At 38.1% G+C, this 17,316-nt stretch overlaps 1 non-coding gene across 1 annotated transcript; it reads left to right on the forward strand.

Annotated features, from left to right (window-relative positions):
- The first annotated feature begins 247 nt into the window (after window positions 1–247).
- On the forward strand, window positions 248–351 carry LOC127742676 (small nucleolar RNA R71). Its single transcript, XR_008004033.1, has one exon. It is a non-coding gene; the product is annotated as a small nucleolar RNA R71 (small nucleolar RNA).
- Window positions 352–17,316: the final 16,965 nt, after the last annotated feature.

Genomic DNA, 17,316 nt, shown 5'->3' on the forward strand with positions numbered 1-17,316 from the left:
TGTTTTGAGCCAATATGGAATTCAGAGTGTCAATCTCAAGAACTCCTTTCCTCTGAGTCACCCCATTATTCATAAAATTTCTCTCAGAAGTGTACATGAACTGGTTATTGCGACCATCTCAATGAGTTCCTGGGCTTCTGCAGGCATTTTCAGATGAAGAGATCCACCAGCAGAGTGGTCTAATGACATCTTGGATTACTCAGATAGACCATCATAGAATATACATATGATGCTCCATTCTGGAAACATGTCAGAAGGACACCTTTTGGTTAATTGCTTGTATCTTTCCCAAGCTTCATAAAGGGATTCACCTTCCTTCTGTCTGAAGGTCTGGACATCCACTCTGAGCTTACTCATCATTTGAGGTGGAAAGAATTTGGTCAAGAAAGTATTAACCAGCTTGTCCCAAGAGTTCAGCCTTTCTCTAGATTGTGAGTCCAACTATATTCTAGCTCTGTCTCTTACAGCAAACGGGAAAAGCATAAGTCTGTAGACCTCGGGATCAACCACATTGGTCTTAACAGTATCACAAATGTGCAAGAATTCAGATAAAAATTGATGAAGATCTTCTGATGGAAGTCCATGAAACTTGCAGTTCTGTTGCATTAGAGAAACTAATTGAGGCTTAAGCTCAAAGTTGTTTGCTCCAATGACAGGAATTGAGATGCTTCTTCCATAGATGTTGGAAGTTGGTGCAGCATAGTCACTAAGCATCTTCCTTGCATTGTTGTTATTATTTTCGGCTGCCATGTCTTATTCTTTTTTCGAAAATTTCTGTCAGGTCCTCTCCAGAGAGTTGTGCTTTAGCTGCTCTTAGCTTCCTCTTTAGAGTCTTTTCAGGTTCAGGATCAGCTTCAACAAGAATGCCTTTATCTTTGTTCCTACTCATATGAAAGAGAAAAAAATAAAGAAAGTATGGAATCCTCTATGTCACAGTATAGAGATTCTTTGATGTGTTAGAGGAAAAGAAGAATAAAAGGATGAGGTAGAGAGAGGAATTTGAACTTATAGAGAGGGATAGGGTTCGAATTATTAAAGGAGGATAAGTGTTAGTGATTAAATATAAAGAGATTGGAGAGAGAGAATATTCGAATATTAGTTTAAAGGAAAAGAAAAAAAATATTTCTATTTTTATTTTAATTATTAGTTAGAATTCGAAAATTAAGAAAGAGATAAAATTAGAGTTTAAAACAATTAGTTAATTAAAAAGATTTTTGAAAAAGGAAGAAGGTGATTTTCAAAAATGAGAAGTGAAAAAGTAGTTAGGTGGTTTTGAAAAAGATAAGAAAGAGTAAGTTTTGAGAAGATAAAAAGTTAGAAAAAGATTTTGAAATTAAAATAAAAGAGATATGATTGAAAAAGATTTGATTTTAAAAAGATATGATTGAAAAGATATGATTGAAGAAAATTTGATTTTTAAAAAGATATGATGGAAAAGATATGGTTGAAAAAGATTTGATTTTTAAAATTAAAATTGATGAGTTGACTAACAAGAAACTAAAAGATATGATTCTAGAATTTAAAGGTTGAACCTTTCTTAACGAAAAAGTAACAAACTTGAAATTTTTTGAATCAAATCCTGAATTGTTAGCAAGGTTTTCAAAAATATGAAATAAGAATAAGAAAAAGATTTTGAAAATCAACTTTTAAAATTTTCGAAAACATTAAAAAGAAAAATGAAAAAGATTTGAATTTTTTTGAAAAAATATTTGATTGATAAGAGAGGATATGAAAAAGATAGGATTTTGAACAATTAGTTTTAAAACTTGAAAAATTGAAAAGGATTTGAATTGAAAACAAAATTACCTCCTTGGTGTTATCCTGGCGTTAAACGCCCAGAATGGTATCTATTCTGGCGTTTAACGCCCACTTGGCTACCTCCTTGGGCGTATAACGCCAGAAATCCTTCTTTATTGGGTGTTTTGAACGCCCATCTTTTTCTCTATGATTCCTCTGCTGTACGTTCTAAATATTCAATTCTCTGTATTATTGACTTGAAAAGACATAATTTTGAATTGTTTTTGAATTTTTAATGATGAGAGAGAAAAACAACAGAGTGAAATTAAACATGAAAAACTAAGATCAAAACAAGGAATGCATGCAAGAACACTTTAAATGTCAAGATGAACATCAAGAACACTATGAAGATCATGATGAACATCAAGAACATATTTTTGAAAATTTTTAAGAAAAGAAAGACATGCAAGACACCAAACTTAGAAATTTTCATACTAGAGACACTAACAATTTGAGAATGCACATGAAAAACAACAAAAGACACAAAACAAGAGAATTTAAAGATCAGAAAAAGAAAATCATCAAGAACAACTTGAAGATCAATGAAGAACATAATGCATGAGTTTTTGAAAAATGCTAGAAAAAAATAAAAAACATGCAATTGACACCAAACTTAAAATTTGACTCTAGATTTAAACAAGAATCACAAAAATATTTTTGATTTTATGATTTTATAAATTTTTTTAATAAGAATTCCAGGAATCAGGCAATGTTAGTCTAAAGCTTCAGTCTAAAAGGATTAGATTTGGCTAGCCAAGCTTTAGTAGGACATTACAAGCAACAGCCAAATTGATGGGAATCAACTAGCTCCTGTGATGATAAAAGCATCATCTAAAACTCTAGAATTCATTCTTAAAAATTTTGAAGAACAAAACAAAATAAATAAATAAAAAAATTACCTAATATGAGCAACAACATGAACCGTCAGTTGTCCAAACTCAAACAATCCCCGAAAACGGCAACAAAAACTTGGTACACGAAATCGTGAGTTCACACTTTTCTCGCAACTCCACGCAGCTGACCAGTAAGTGCACTGAGTCATCCAAGTAATACCTTACGTGAGTAAGGGTCGATCCCATGGATATTGTCGGCTTGAAGCAAGCTATGGTCATCTTGTAAATTTTAGTCAGGCAGATTCAAATGGTTATGAGGTTTTGATGATTAAAAAAGAAATAAAACATAAAATAGGATAGAGATACTTATGCAATTCATTGGTGGAAATTTCAGATAAGCGTATGGAGATGCTTTGTTCCCTCCAAGCCTTTGCTTTTCTATTGTCCTCATCCAATCATGCGTACTCCTTTCCATGGAAAGCTGTATGTTGGTTGATCACCGTTGTCAATGGCTACCATCCGTCCTCTCAGTGAAAATATGTCCGCTACGGTTTCCCGCATGGCTAATCAGTTGTCGATTCTCGATCATGTTAGAATATGATCCATCGATCCTTTTGCACACTGTCACTACACCCAACGGTCATGAGTTTGAAGCGCATCACAGTCATCCCATCCCAGATCCTACTCGGAATACCACAGACAAGGTTTAGACTTTCCGGATCTCCAGAATGCTGCCAATTGATTCTAGCTTATACCACAAAGACTCTGATCTCACGGAATGGAAGGCTCTGTTTTCAGGAGAGGCAACCATGTGTCGTGAACCAGGAGGCCAAGAGATACACACTCAAGCTCTTACAGATAAAACGGAGGTGGTTGTCAGACACGCGTTCATAAGGGAAGATGATGATGAATGTCACGGAGCATCACATCCATCAGGTTGAAGTACGAGTGAATATCTAAGAAGAAGAATAAGCATGAATTGAATAGAAAAACAATAGTACTTTGCATTAATTCATGAGGAACAGTAGAGCTCCACACCTTAATCTATGAGGTGTAGAAACTCCACTGTTGAAAATACATAAGTGATGAAGGTCCAAGCATGGCCGAATGGCCAACCACCAAAACGTGATCAAGAGATCAAAAGTGATCCAAAGATAGTCTCAAAAATGATCTAAAGATATGCATACAATAGTAAGAGATGCTATTTATACTAAACTAGTAAACTAGGTTTACAGAAAATGAGTAACTAAGTGTAGATAGTACAGAAATCCACTTTCGGGGCCCACTTGGTGTGCGTTTGGGCTGAGCATTGAATCTTTCACGTGTATAGGCTCTTCTTGGAGTTTAAACGCCAGTTTTGGTGCTAGTTTGGGCATTTAACTCCAGCTTTGGTGCCAGTTCTGGCGTTTTACGCTAGAAAAGGGTCTCCGGTGGGTGTTTGGATCCCAGTTTGGGCCATCAAATCTCGAGCAAAGTATGGACCCTTATACATTGCTGGGAAGCCCAAGATGTCTACTTTCCAACACAATTGAGAGTGCACCAATTGGGATTCTATAGCTCCAGAAAATCCACTTTGAGTGTAGAGAGGTCAGAATCCAACAGCATCTTCAGTCCCTTTCTCAGCCTCTGAATCAGATTTTTCCTCAGGTCCCTCATTTTTAGCCAGAAAATACCAAAATCACAGAAAAACACAAAAACTCATAGTAAATTCTAGAAATGTGATTTTTTCATAAAAACTAATAAAAATATACTAAAAAGTAACTAAAACATATTAAAAACTACCTAAAAACAATGCCAAAAAGCGTATAAATTATCCGCTTATCAATAGCCTGGATGCAATTTTAGCTCAGAACAAGATCATGTCACAACAAATCAGTATGATTTCTCAGCACTTGAGTGGAATGCAAATCTCAGCTGTTAGTACTCAAGTTGCATCTTATGACATGAGTAGAGCCTTCAACTAGGAGGAGAACTATGGTTATGCTCAACCCACTCCTTAGCAAGTTAATTATATGTAAAATTTCTCTAGAAATTCAATTAATGATCTTTATTCAAACACATTCAATCAGGGATAGAGAAATGACGAGTCCATATTTGATGATATATTTTGGCTTGATTTGAGTTGATTTCATCACATAAACCTACACTTAAGCACCAAAATAGCATACTTTTGTGTTTGATCCCTAAATTGAACTTAAATGTGAAAACATGCATTTTTGTGCTTAAATTGAGCAATTTAATTCCACTTTTATTCCATTTGATGCCGTGACATGTTTGTTGAGTGATTTCAGGTCAAAGAGGAAAGAATGGATATGCAAAACTGGAAGGAAGCATGTACAAAGAGAGAAAACATGAAGAAAACAAGGAGAAAGTACTCAGCTATGCGTATGGACAAAAAGAAAATCAGCACGTGTGCGTGCACACAACCCTCTGTGCGTACGCACAAGTAAAAATTTGGCGCAGTGTGCGGACGCACACACCTGTGCGTACGCACAGGTACCAGCGCTTGCCTCCATTGAAAAGTCGCGTGGACTCTCGTTTTGGGGTTCTTTTGGCCCATTTTGGAAGGCTTGGATGCTGAAATCAAGTGCTATATTAAGGGCATGGCAACACATATGAAAGAGAGCCATCTTAGAATAGGAAAAACACATAGTAGGAGTAGTGTAGTGTAGTTTTAGGTTTTCTCTTAGGGTTTGTAGCATTTTATACTTCAAGTTTGATTTTGGATTCTAGCAATTTTCATTGTAAGTATTCCTTTAATTTCTCTTTTAATTACTACACTTGTTCTACACTTTCTTTTATTTAGAGTTCCTTTGTCAATATTTACATAGTTTTGCAATTTTGAATTCCTAGTTGTTTAGTTTGATGTTTGATGGCTTTTATATGTTTGCTGAGTTGCTTTTATTGATTTTGATCATTTATGGTTCATAGCTTCTACCATTTTCCCAATTTTGCCATGTTTTATGTTTATGCCCTGTAAGTGTTTGATGAAATGCCAATCTTAGTTATGGGGTAGATTTCCCCACCTTGGTTTGGGGAAATGAGTTTATGGATTACTAGAGCTATAATATCCAACATTTAGTGATAATTATTGGGTTGTTAGTTGTTATTGTTTCCACTAACGCTAGCTTTTTACCAACTAGTTTGGTAAGTTAGCTAGGACTTATGGACTAATAACAATTATGCTCACCTAACTTATCCTTCGATGTTAAGGGTTGACTTAGTGAGATTAATCCATCACAATTATCATAGTTGTGGTTATGGCAAGGAATGGATTCCATTACTCATCCCAAATCAAGGTTTCATTTATGTTTTGAACTACCTTTTCCATCACTTTATAGCATTACTTGTCTATATTACATACATGGTTCTTTTATTCCCTTATTAGTTTATTAATTGCAATTTTGTCTTGTTCTTTTATCTCTTTATTGTTTACTTGTTCAATAATTGAAAACCCCTTGTTTCCTGATAATCCCTGATTTCGTGGTTTATCTTGTGCTTATTTTAGGGGATTTATTCACTTCTTCCCACATTTATTCAATGAAATAGCATGGTTTTGTAATTCTCCCTTAATTTTTGCTTAAATTTAAAAACATGCTTTTTAAGCCCTAAAATTTGTGATTTTAATTCACTTTAATTCCATTCGATGCCTTGATATGTTTGTTGAGTGATTTCAGGTTCATAAGGCAGGTATAGGATGAAAGAAATGAGAAAAGAAGCATACAAAGTGAGAATGCATGAGGAAACAAGAATTGGGAATGCATCGATGGGCACATGTGCACAAAAGTGACTTCGCATAGAAACGCGCACGCGTACATGATGCGTCCGCACAGATGAAGAAATAGCCAATAGACGCGCACGCGCACATGGCGCGTACGCGCCAATACTCGCACGTGACTCACTTAAAGGCAAAACGCTGGGGTTGATTTCTGAGCTGTCCAGGCCCAATTCCAACTTGTTTCTGAGTGTATTTCATGCAGAATTAAAGTCCAAGCAAGGGGGAGCAATTGTTTTGTAACTTAGCATCATGTAGGTTAGTTTCTAGAAAGAGAAGCTCCCTCTTCTCTCTAGAATTAGGGTTCCTAGGATATTTCCATCTTAGATCTAAGTTCAATTACATGTTTTCATCTTGTTTCTTTTATGATTTCTTACTTTTACTCTTCCATCATCATGATTTGTAGTGTTAACTTCCCTTTTCGCTCTCTTTTGTGATGATGAACTCTTGATGAATTTGGATCTTTTCTTCAATGCAATTTAATGTTGATGTTTCTTTTTATTGATGAATTGAGTTGTGAATTTACTTTCCTTGCTATTGGTTGTTGGTAGATTTATTATTCTTGCACATTTACCATGCCTTCCATTTGTACCCACCAAGTGTTTGAGAAAATGCTTGGTTGGGCTTTAGAGAAGATTTTGAGCATTCTTGGCTTGGGAAGAGTAATTAGGAAATCTTGAGTCATGGATACCCAACTTATGTTGGTGATCTAGAGGTGTTAGTTAATATGATTTTCATTGACTCTAATCCCTTGCTAATTTAATTAGTAAGTGATTGGGACTTATGGATTGAGATTAGCTAGTCTTATTAGACTTTCTTGGAGTGTGAAGATAATATGATACTTTCTTCTATCGTCTGAGATGACGTAATAAGATAAATTCTTGTCCATTATTGTAATATAATTGATTAGTATTGATGACAAGTCATCATATACCCATTTTTCAAGCTAATTTCACTTGTTTCACTAGTTTTTATGCACTTTCTTATACTATAAGTAAGCAATTTAGAGTGGAATTGCATGTTTTATTTGAATCAAACAACCACCATTTAATTGATGCTAAATCATGAGGTTTAAGCTAAATTTAATTTAATTTTAATTGATTTATAAACCTTGTGAATTTAGTGATACTTTGATTGGTTGTTTTGATTATTTGTAGGTGAAGAAAAGAAGAAAAGAATGAAGTGTGGCTTAAGAAAGCGTGGCCCAAGGAAGAAAAGAGAGTGGCGCATGGAAGGAAGGAAGCCACACTGCTCTCCACAAGAGCACACTGCCCTCCAAGGGAGCACAACAATGAACCAAGCATTCAAGGCTTCACAGCCCTGCCCTCCTTGAGGGCGGAGCATAATTCTAGGCCAAGAAATAAAGGAAGGAAAAATTATGCCCTGCCCTCCTCAAGAGCAATTTCAGGCTCCTCATGGAAAAATTCAAGGAAATTGTTCTCCAAGTGCCACCCATGGGTTTCGAACCAAGCTCAAGAGGGAAGGAAGTAGCGTTCAAATGAAAGGAAAACAAGCCAAAATTAGCTTGTTTTCAACCTCCAAGGATCGAATACAAGACCTTGAGGAAGCAAGAAACTAGGCGCTACTTTGGTGCCAAGAAAACCAAGAAAAAAGGGGCAACAAAAGCCATCCAGCAAGTTTCGAACTTGGGACCTCACCCAAGAACATGGAAAGCTTGCGCTGCCCACATGGAGGGCAGAGCAGCATTCCTTGGTGCATGGCGCACAATTTGGCACGGCCAGCACGCACAATTGACGCGCAACAAGGGAGCTTGGGCACGCATCCTTGGCGCATCACAGCAAGGACAGGGCAGCACCCTGATGCCTCTCCCATACTTGGCACGCTAATTGGATCCACATGCAAGGCTTCCCTGCTCTGCCCTCCACAAGAGCAGAGCAGCCTCCTGGGAGCAATATGGGCTGAAACTCATCTAAAAATCCAACTGAATTCAATTCTTCACCCATCTTTCAAGCCCACTCAAAATTCTTAGATCCAAAATAGAAAATGTATAAATAGGTGTTAGTTAGGATTAAAGGAAAAACTTACTTTCAATTTAATTTTCATCCTTAGTCAACTTGAGATCTCACTTTCCATTTTTCTGTTTTCTGCAATAGCTTGAGAATTGGAGGAGAGAATTCACTTCTTCTTCCTCTGATCTTTTTGTTTTCTTTACTGGGTTTTGTTTGAGTCTTGAGTTTGAAGAATTGAGGAACTTCTGTCTCAATCTCCATTTAAGATCTCTTTGATTTTCCTTCTGCATAATTGAGTTAAATTTCATTTCCTTTACTGCTTCAATCTTCAATTTCTCTATGCTTGCTTTGTGAACTGGGATCTAGGAAGGCATTGAAATTTAGACTTGGCTATCTAGTCTCTTGAGTCCTGAGATCTGTATTTTTCAATTTTAATTTCCTCAAATCATCCCTCTCCCTTTACATTTCCTGCTATTTACTTACTGTTGGATACAAAATCACTCAACCAATACTTGATTCACTTGACTAAATCAACCACTAAACTAAAATTGCTCAATCCTTCAATCCCTGTGGGATCGACCTCACTCTCGTGAGTTTTATTACTTGATGCGACCCGGTACACTTGCTGGTGAGTTTTGTGTTGGATCGTTTTCCACACATCAAGTTTTTGGCGCCGTTGCCGGGGATTGAAATAGATTGACAATGATTTAGTGAAGTGGAGATCTAGATTAAGCATTTTTTTTCTTTTGTTCTTAACTAACATATTAACTGTTTGACTAGTTGCCTAAGCTAAACAAAACCTCATTCTAGCAATAGATTGAAGTTTCACAGGTTTTCTGGTTTTGTGTGTTTCTTGTGTTTTGTTTATATGACGGATACAAGAAAAGCTATACCCACCTTTCATGAACAAGACGAACAAACCATTAGGAGATTAAGAAGAGCTGAAAAAGGGAAAAACATTGTTAGAGAGGAGGAGTCAGAAGAAGAATTTCAAGACATGGAGGAACGTTCAACCAATCCACCTGAAGGAGGGGCCAACAATAACCCACAACAGAGGAGAGTACTGGCCTCCTATACTTTTGCAAATTCTAGACATTTTAGGAGTAGCATTCTCACCTATAATGTCAATGCAAACAACTTTGAACTGAAGCCACAACTCATCACATTGGTCCAAAACAAATGCTCTTTTGGAGGAGGACCATTGGAGGACCCGAACCAACATCTATCCACTTTCTTGAGGATCTGTGATACAGTTAAAAGCAATGGAGTGCACCCTGACATATACAAGTTGCTATTATTCCCATTCTCTCTCAGGGACAAAGCCACTCAATGGCTAGAAACATTTCCAAAGGAGAGCATCAACACTTGGGATGATTTCGTGAGCAAGTTTCTTGCCAAATTTTATCCCCCTCAAAGGATCATAAGATTGAAGACTGAGGTGCAGACATTCACCCAAATGGATGCTGAAAATCTATATGAGGCATGGGAAAGATATAAGGCCCTACTGAGGAAATGTCCACCAGAGATGTTTACTGAGTGGGATAAGCTGCAAAATTTCAATGAAGGACTCACTCTAAAAGCTCAAGAGGCACTTGATCACTCAGCTGGAGGATCATTGCAATTGATGAAAACTGCAGAGGAAGCTCAAAACCTCATTGATATGGTGGCCAACAACCAATACTTCTTTGCTCACCAAAGGCAACGCCAACCATCACAGAGGAAGGGAGTGCTAGAATTGGAAGGAGTGGATACAATTTTGGCTCAACACAAAATGATGCAGCAGCAGATTCAGCAATAATTTGAGCAAATGGCCAAGGGAATTGATAGCCTACAAGTTGCATCAGTGAGTGCCACAAGCCAACCATCAAATCCTTGGGGGCAGAATGAGGAGAACTAAGAAGAACAGCAACAAGAGCAAGTGCAGTACATGCACAACCAAAATTCTGGATCAAATGAGGTGTATGGTGACACCTACAATCCATCTATGAAGAACCACCCAAACCTTAGGTGGGGAGATAACCACAACCAAAACCAACAACCATGGTAGAGGAACTCAGCTCAAAACACTCCAAGAAACAACCAAAATTACAATCAGCAGTCAACTAACCCAAATCCTTATAGAAAACCTCAAAACAATTACCCCAACTCCAACCATTATCCATCCAATAACCAAACCATCAACCAAAACACATACCATCATCCATCAACACCCCAAAACCAACCAATCTCACAAGATTCTTAGAGGATTACTAATCTGGAGATGCTCATGGAGAAGATGATGAAGAACCAAGAAATGACAACAAAGAACCAGGAAGCTTCCATGAAGAGCCTAGAGAGGCAGATTGGACAAATCTCCAAGCAGATTTCTATTGAGAGACCTTCAAGCTCACTACCAAGCGACACCAATCCTAATCCGAAAGAAGAGTGCAAAGCTGTGCAACTAAGGAGTGGAAAGACATTGGTGGACAGCAACAAAGGGGCAACCAAGAAGCCTATGGAGAGTGACAATGAACCAACAGAGAAAGAGGGAGCTAACGACAAGAACATAACAAGCAAGAATGTCCCAGAAAAGCTCACAGAAGAGAACAACCAACCACAGAATTTAAAGAAGGAAAAGCAGATCATGAAAGAGCCAAATCCAAGACAGCAGCAAGTGGAGAAGAGTCTTATACCTCCACTACCTTATCCATAGAGATTCCATAAAGAAGCAAAGGATCAGCACTTTCATAAGTTCCTCGAGACTTTCAAGAAGCTAGAGATCAACATACCCTTGGCTGAGGCATTGGAGCAAATGCCTCTATATGCCAAGTTCTTGAAGGAGCTTATCAACAAGAAAAGAAGTTGGGATGAGAAAGAGACTATACTGCTTACTGAGGAATGTAGAGCCTTGATTCAAAAAGCCTAAACTTGCGGACCCTGGAAGTTTCTTTCTACCCTGCACCATTGGGAGATTGACTATCAATAAAGCTCTCTGCGATCTAGGAGCAAGTATCAACTTAATACCCTCTTCTTTGGTGAAAAAGCTGTGCATAAAGGAAATTAAGCCCATACAAATGTCTCTAGAACTGGTAGATAAATCAGTAGTAAATCCTAGGGGTGTGATTGAAAACCTTCTAGTCAAGGTGGACAAATTCATATACCCTGCAGACTTTGTAGTTTTAGATTCAGATGAGGATGAAGGTGATTCTGTCATACTTGGGAGACCTTTCTTGGCCACTTCTAGAGCCATTATAGATGTGGAACAAGAAAAGCTAACCCTTAGAATGCATGAAGAGAACATCATCTTGAATGTGTTTTCAGAAACACATTCCAGTAATAAGAAGAATAATTGCATGGAAGTTGACAAAGGAAGCTTACACTAGAAGGAAGGAACTAGCAAGATAGTTGAAAATCATCCTCCAAGGCAAGAAACAAACAACACAGCATGCCAAAAGAAGAGTGAGCCTGAGCAAAGTGAAGAAGAAAATCAAGAAAGGATCAAAGTGCTGACTAGGAAGGAGAATCCCAAAGCAAAGGCTATTATCAAAGAAGAAGGAGTAACAAGAAAAAGGAAGAACGGCAGGAAGAAAGCTCAGAAGGGACGGAAAAATAAGAAAATCCCCACTAAAGGGTTCTCCAAGGGTGATGAAGTGCAGTTGATTTATCAACAGTTAGGAACAAGCCAACAAATCAATGATTATTACACTGTATGCAAAGTACTCTCACGTGAGCATGTTGAACTTGAGCACCAGGGAACAAAAAAGAAGCTCACAGTGAGGGGAGATAAGTTGAGACATCACATGCATCAACCACCCTAAAGGGAGTTCAATGTCAAGCTAGTGACAATAAAAGAGCGCTCCATGGGAGGCAACCCATGATTTAAGATTCCTGTCTTTTCTTTTATCCAATAAGCTATGATGACCCTGGCATGATTTTGAACTTTCATGGACATACTTGATAAATGCATACATTGTTTTGAAGCATATGGCAGACTTCTAAGTAAGGCACACCCAAAATTGTTTAAAAAAAAAGGAGGTATTCTTAGACCATATGCTTAGTCATTTTGATGAAGCATATGACCAAACACTAAGTTTGGTGTCTGCATATGTAACAATGTTCAGAAAATCATTTCCTATTCATGGAATCAAAATCATACATAGATGGATCATGCATCATTACATTTTTGAATAATTTCACATCTTATGATAAAAGTATCAATTGTGAGGAATTATTTGCATTTCTCAATTATCCCCTCAGTAAGAGACAAGTTTGGTGTTCACCAACCCTTGGCTCACTGATTAAGGGACACAATTGATCCTTTATGAAAAAAAAAAATAGGAAAATTTTTTTTTATTGCAAATCACTCACCGCTGTATATATTTATGTGCTAAGGCTAGCTGTTTTGGTTTAATTAGGAGAAAGAGATTGAGATAAATACAAGGAAGGGAGGGGCCACGGCTAGGACAAGGTAAGTGAGGAGTGGTCACATGTGCCTAAAGAAGCGTGCTCCTTGGGAAGCAGAATCTGCATGCATGCATCATCGAACACCTAAATACATGCATCCAATGAGAAGAGAATCCTCGTCAAAGCTTCAACAATGCATGCAGGCCGTTCAATCCATGAGCCCTCTGTATGTTCAACTCAATCTCAACCCTTCATGAGCACCAATGAACTTCTTCCTCATTCATTATGATTTTGTTAGAAAGTTTGAAGGACTTGCTTATAAGAAGCCGTTAGCACTAAATGGCTTACACATTCATACAAACTACGTTCATTTGTAAACCATAATCCCCTTTACTCCCAAAACTAAAGCCAACAATTCCCTTTTCTTCCACAACAAAACCGAGCATCATCCTAAACACAACACATCCCTTCCTACCACTTTTCCCTTCTTTTCACCTCAAATCTAATGGCCTCTTCAAGTTCAAAAAGAAGGCCGAAAAAGGAACCAATGATGACCGAGCCTCCATCCTATGATGCAACAAAATTTAGGTCCCAATTCCATGAAGGGAGATATCATAAGTTCATGAAGACAAAGAATGTCATTTATGAGAAGGGCCTTGAGCTGAAGGAAGGGGAATACCCCATCATGAGGCAATCACTAAGGAAAGAAGGTGGGAACTTTTATGTCCTCCTCTCGTGCTCCTTACACAAGTTATGTCAGAGGAGTTGAAGTGAACTTCGGTCCAGCAGCCATCACTAGAGCTCTAAAGTTGAGAACCATAACTTATGCAGAGCCTAGTTATGAGACCAGATTGCAGATGGAAAACAATCCTGATGAGATCTTGCAAGGGTTATGCATGGAAGACATAGACTGGGAAAGAGATTCAAAAGGGATCCCAAGCCACTTGAAAAGAATAAATCTCACTCCTGTGGCCAAGGGGTGGTATGAGATAGTAAGGAGATCTATCCTTCCTACTGGAAACGCCTCTTGGGTCACAATCAAACGAGCACTCTTGACATACTGCATCCTACATGGAGGTGAAATCAACCTTGCACAACTCATAGCCGACAGTATTCAAGAGATGGCAAACAGCACAAGCAAATCAAGTGGACTTGGCCATCCAAGTACCATCCTCAGGCTATGCAACAAAGCTGGAGTGATCTTTGAAGATGAGGACACAGAAAAAGTGAAAAAGGGGAAAGGAATCACCAAGAGGAGCATGGAAGGGATGAATGAAGAAGATGATCAAGAGGGGGGGTAGCTCCCAGACAAAGAAGATCACAAAGAGAGGGAGGACAAGAGCAAGCTCGTGGTGCTATAGACATGAGCTAACTACAAAGAGCAACTGAAGAGCTATCTCAGCAACTCATGCAAGCTCAACAAGAGCAAAATCAAGGGCGCCAAGAGCAATATCTAGAGCCCCAAGAGGAATATCCAGAGCGCCGGGAGCAATATTTGAGGGATAAAGAAGAATGAGAAGCTTGGCAGCGTCAAATGGAGGAGAAGCAAGAAAGCTGGCAACAACAAATGATGATTCAGCAGCAAGAATTTCAAGCAAAGATTCTTGAAGGACAAAAGGATCAATACAAAGAATTCCAAGAATCATATGATAAGCTGTACTTTAGTCAAGCTAAAGCAGGGGAATATAGTCACAACCTGTATCAGTGGAAGAACATTTATCACACTATTGGGGAAATTAGACATGTGCAACAAGTAGAGAGTGATGAAGACATACAAGCAAGGTTGGAGTACTTGACCCACAATTTGCCAGCACTCAATCCACAAATCAAGCCATTTGAGCAGTGCCAAGAATTTAGAGCCAAGCAGCAAGCAAGGTCTAATCACTATACGGAGGTAACACTTAGCAGATTGGAACAAGTTGGGCTCTCAGGACTCTTAGATTCTGTTTGGGATAGAAGATGCCCTGGTGAAGAAGCCCAAGACTATTCCAAGCTAGGGAAGAGAAAGAAGAAGAAGGGAGAATCAAGCAGAAGCCACAATCATTAGATGGTGGAAAAGTTCTTTCATACTTCTAATAAGGAGATGCATGTCTGAAACATGATAGGCCTCCACTGCTTATTTCCTTTTATTTCATTATCATGCACTTTTATTTGTTCAATAAGTAGCTAGAGAAATGATCTGCATAATGCTTGTCATTCATCACTTAGCTTTAAATTTTGTTTTGTTTCCCATATGCTTGAATAAAAGAGAAATGTTTGAATTAGAAAGTAAATGTCCAATGTTGCATAAGTTAGAATGGAAGTTAATGGTGGTATATGTATTTGATTAAATGCATAACTCATGAAATAATTGCTGCATAATGTCATTTTCATTGAAGTGTGAGCTAGCTTGCTGTCATAAAGGTTTCTATCAATAAAGAAAAAAAGAATCCCTTGATAACAAAACAAAACAAAACAAAAAGAAAAGGAAGAAGAAAAAGCCAATGTGGCAAGAAAAACAAATAATAAGGCTAGGCACCAATAGCTTGGACCCTAGGACACATGCCCTGTGGTGTTCTTGTACTTGGATATGCTTGGATAAGTAAATTCTAAGGGATATTTCAAGACCTAGCCACTTAGATCCTGAGGGGTATTTCAAAACCCGGTCACTTAGATCAACTGATTTGGGATGGCCAATTGAAAGTCCACAATAAAGAGCAACTTAGATACAGAACATTTAGTTATCCAAAGAGTTGTTGGGCATCAATGATCCTAGGAGGAAATAGTGAGCCATGTGTCTGTGGTGAAGAAATGTTGAGTAAAAATAAAGCCAAAGGCTGCTGCAACATTTGACACCAAGCCTTCAAAGAATAACAAGCTTGTTAAGCAAAATAAGAAAAGAAAAGTTAGCAAGGGAGCAAGTAAAAAGTAAACCTTATAATAGCAAGCTTAGTAAGCCTTTGAGGAAAAGTGTATATTATGTAACAGCATACAATAACTGAGTTATCATTGTCTGCATAAAAACTCCATGAACCAAGTTCTGCTATATGCCTAATAAGGATATGTATGCTCTAAATCATGAGGTTTAAGCTAAATTTATTGAATTTTAATTGATTTATAAACCTTGTGAATTTAGTGATACTTTGATTGGTTGTTTTGATTATTTGTAGGTGAAGAAAAGAAGAAAAGAATAAAGCGTGGCTTAAGAAAGCGTGGCCCAAGGAAGAAAAGAGTGTGGCGCATGGAAGGAAGGAAGCCACACTGCTCTCCACAAGAGCACACTACCCTCCAAGGGAGCACAACAATGAACCAAGCATTCAAGGCTTCACAGCCCTGCCCTCCTTGAGGGCGGAGCACAATTCTAGGCCAAGAAATAAGGGAAGGAAAAATTATGCCCTGCCTTCCTCAAGAGCAATTTCGGGCTCCTCATGGAAAAATTCAAGGAAATTGTTCTCCATGTGCCACCCATGGGTTTCGAACCAAGCTCAAGAGGGAAGGAAGTAGCGTTCAAATGAAAGGAAAACAAGCCAAAATTAGCTTGTTTTCAACCTCCAAGGATCGAACACAAGACCTTGAGGAAGCAAGAAACTAGGCGCTACTTTGAAGCCAAGAAAACCAAGAAAAAAGGGGCAACAAAAGCCATCCAGCAAGTTTCAAACTTGGTACCTCACCCAAGAACATGGAAAGCTTGCGCTGCCCACAAGAAGGGCAGAGCAGCATTCCTTGGTGCATGGCGCACAATTTGGCACGGCCAGCATGCACAATTGACGCGCAACAAGGGAGCTTGGGCGCGCATCCTTGGCGCATCACAGCAAGGACAGGGCAGCACCCTGATGCCTCTCCTATACTTGGCACGCTAATTGGATCCACATGCAAGGCTTCCCTGCTCTGCCCTCCACAAGAGCAGAGCAGCCTCCTGGGAGCAATATGGGCTGAAACTCATCTAAAAATCCAATTGAATTCAATTCTTCACCCATTTTTCAAGCCCACTCAAAATTCTTAGATCCAAAATAGAAAGTGTATAAATAGGTGTTAGTTAGGATTAGAGGAGGAGCTTACTTTCATTTTAATTTTCATCCTTAGTCAACTTGAGAGCTCACTTTCCAGTTTTCTATTTTCTGCAATAGCTTGAGAATTGGAGGAGAGAATTCACTTCTTCTTCCTCTGATCTTTTTGTTTTCTTTACTGGGTTTTGTTTGAGTCTTGAGTTTGAAGAATTGAGGAACTTCTGTCTCAATCTCCATTTAAGATCTCTTTGATTTTCCTTCTGCATAATTGAGTTAAATTTCATTTCCTTTACTGCTTCAATCTTCAATTTCTCTTTACTTGCTTTGTGAACTTGGATCTAGGAAGGCATTGAGATTTAGACTTGGCTATCTAGTCTCTTGAGTCCTGAGATCTGTGTTTTTCAATTTTAATTTCCTTATTGAATGCTTCACCAAGCTTATTTACATTTCTGTTTGAGATCTAGTTTAATTAATTTAGTTTCTCTTGCTTAAATTCTGAATTCCCAGTCCTTAAATCCCTTTTTCATTCAAGCAATTTATATTTCTTGCACTTTAAGTTACCGCAATTTACA

This window comes from Arachis duranensis, chromosome 1 (genome assembly GCF_000817695.3).
Source record: "Arachis duranensis cultivar V14167 chromosome 1, aradu.V14167.gnm2.J7QH, whole genome shotgun sequence".
Classification (NCBI taxonomy): Eukaryota; Viridiplantae; Streptophyta; class Magnoliopsida; order Fabales; family Fabaceae; genus Arachis; species Arachis duranensis.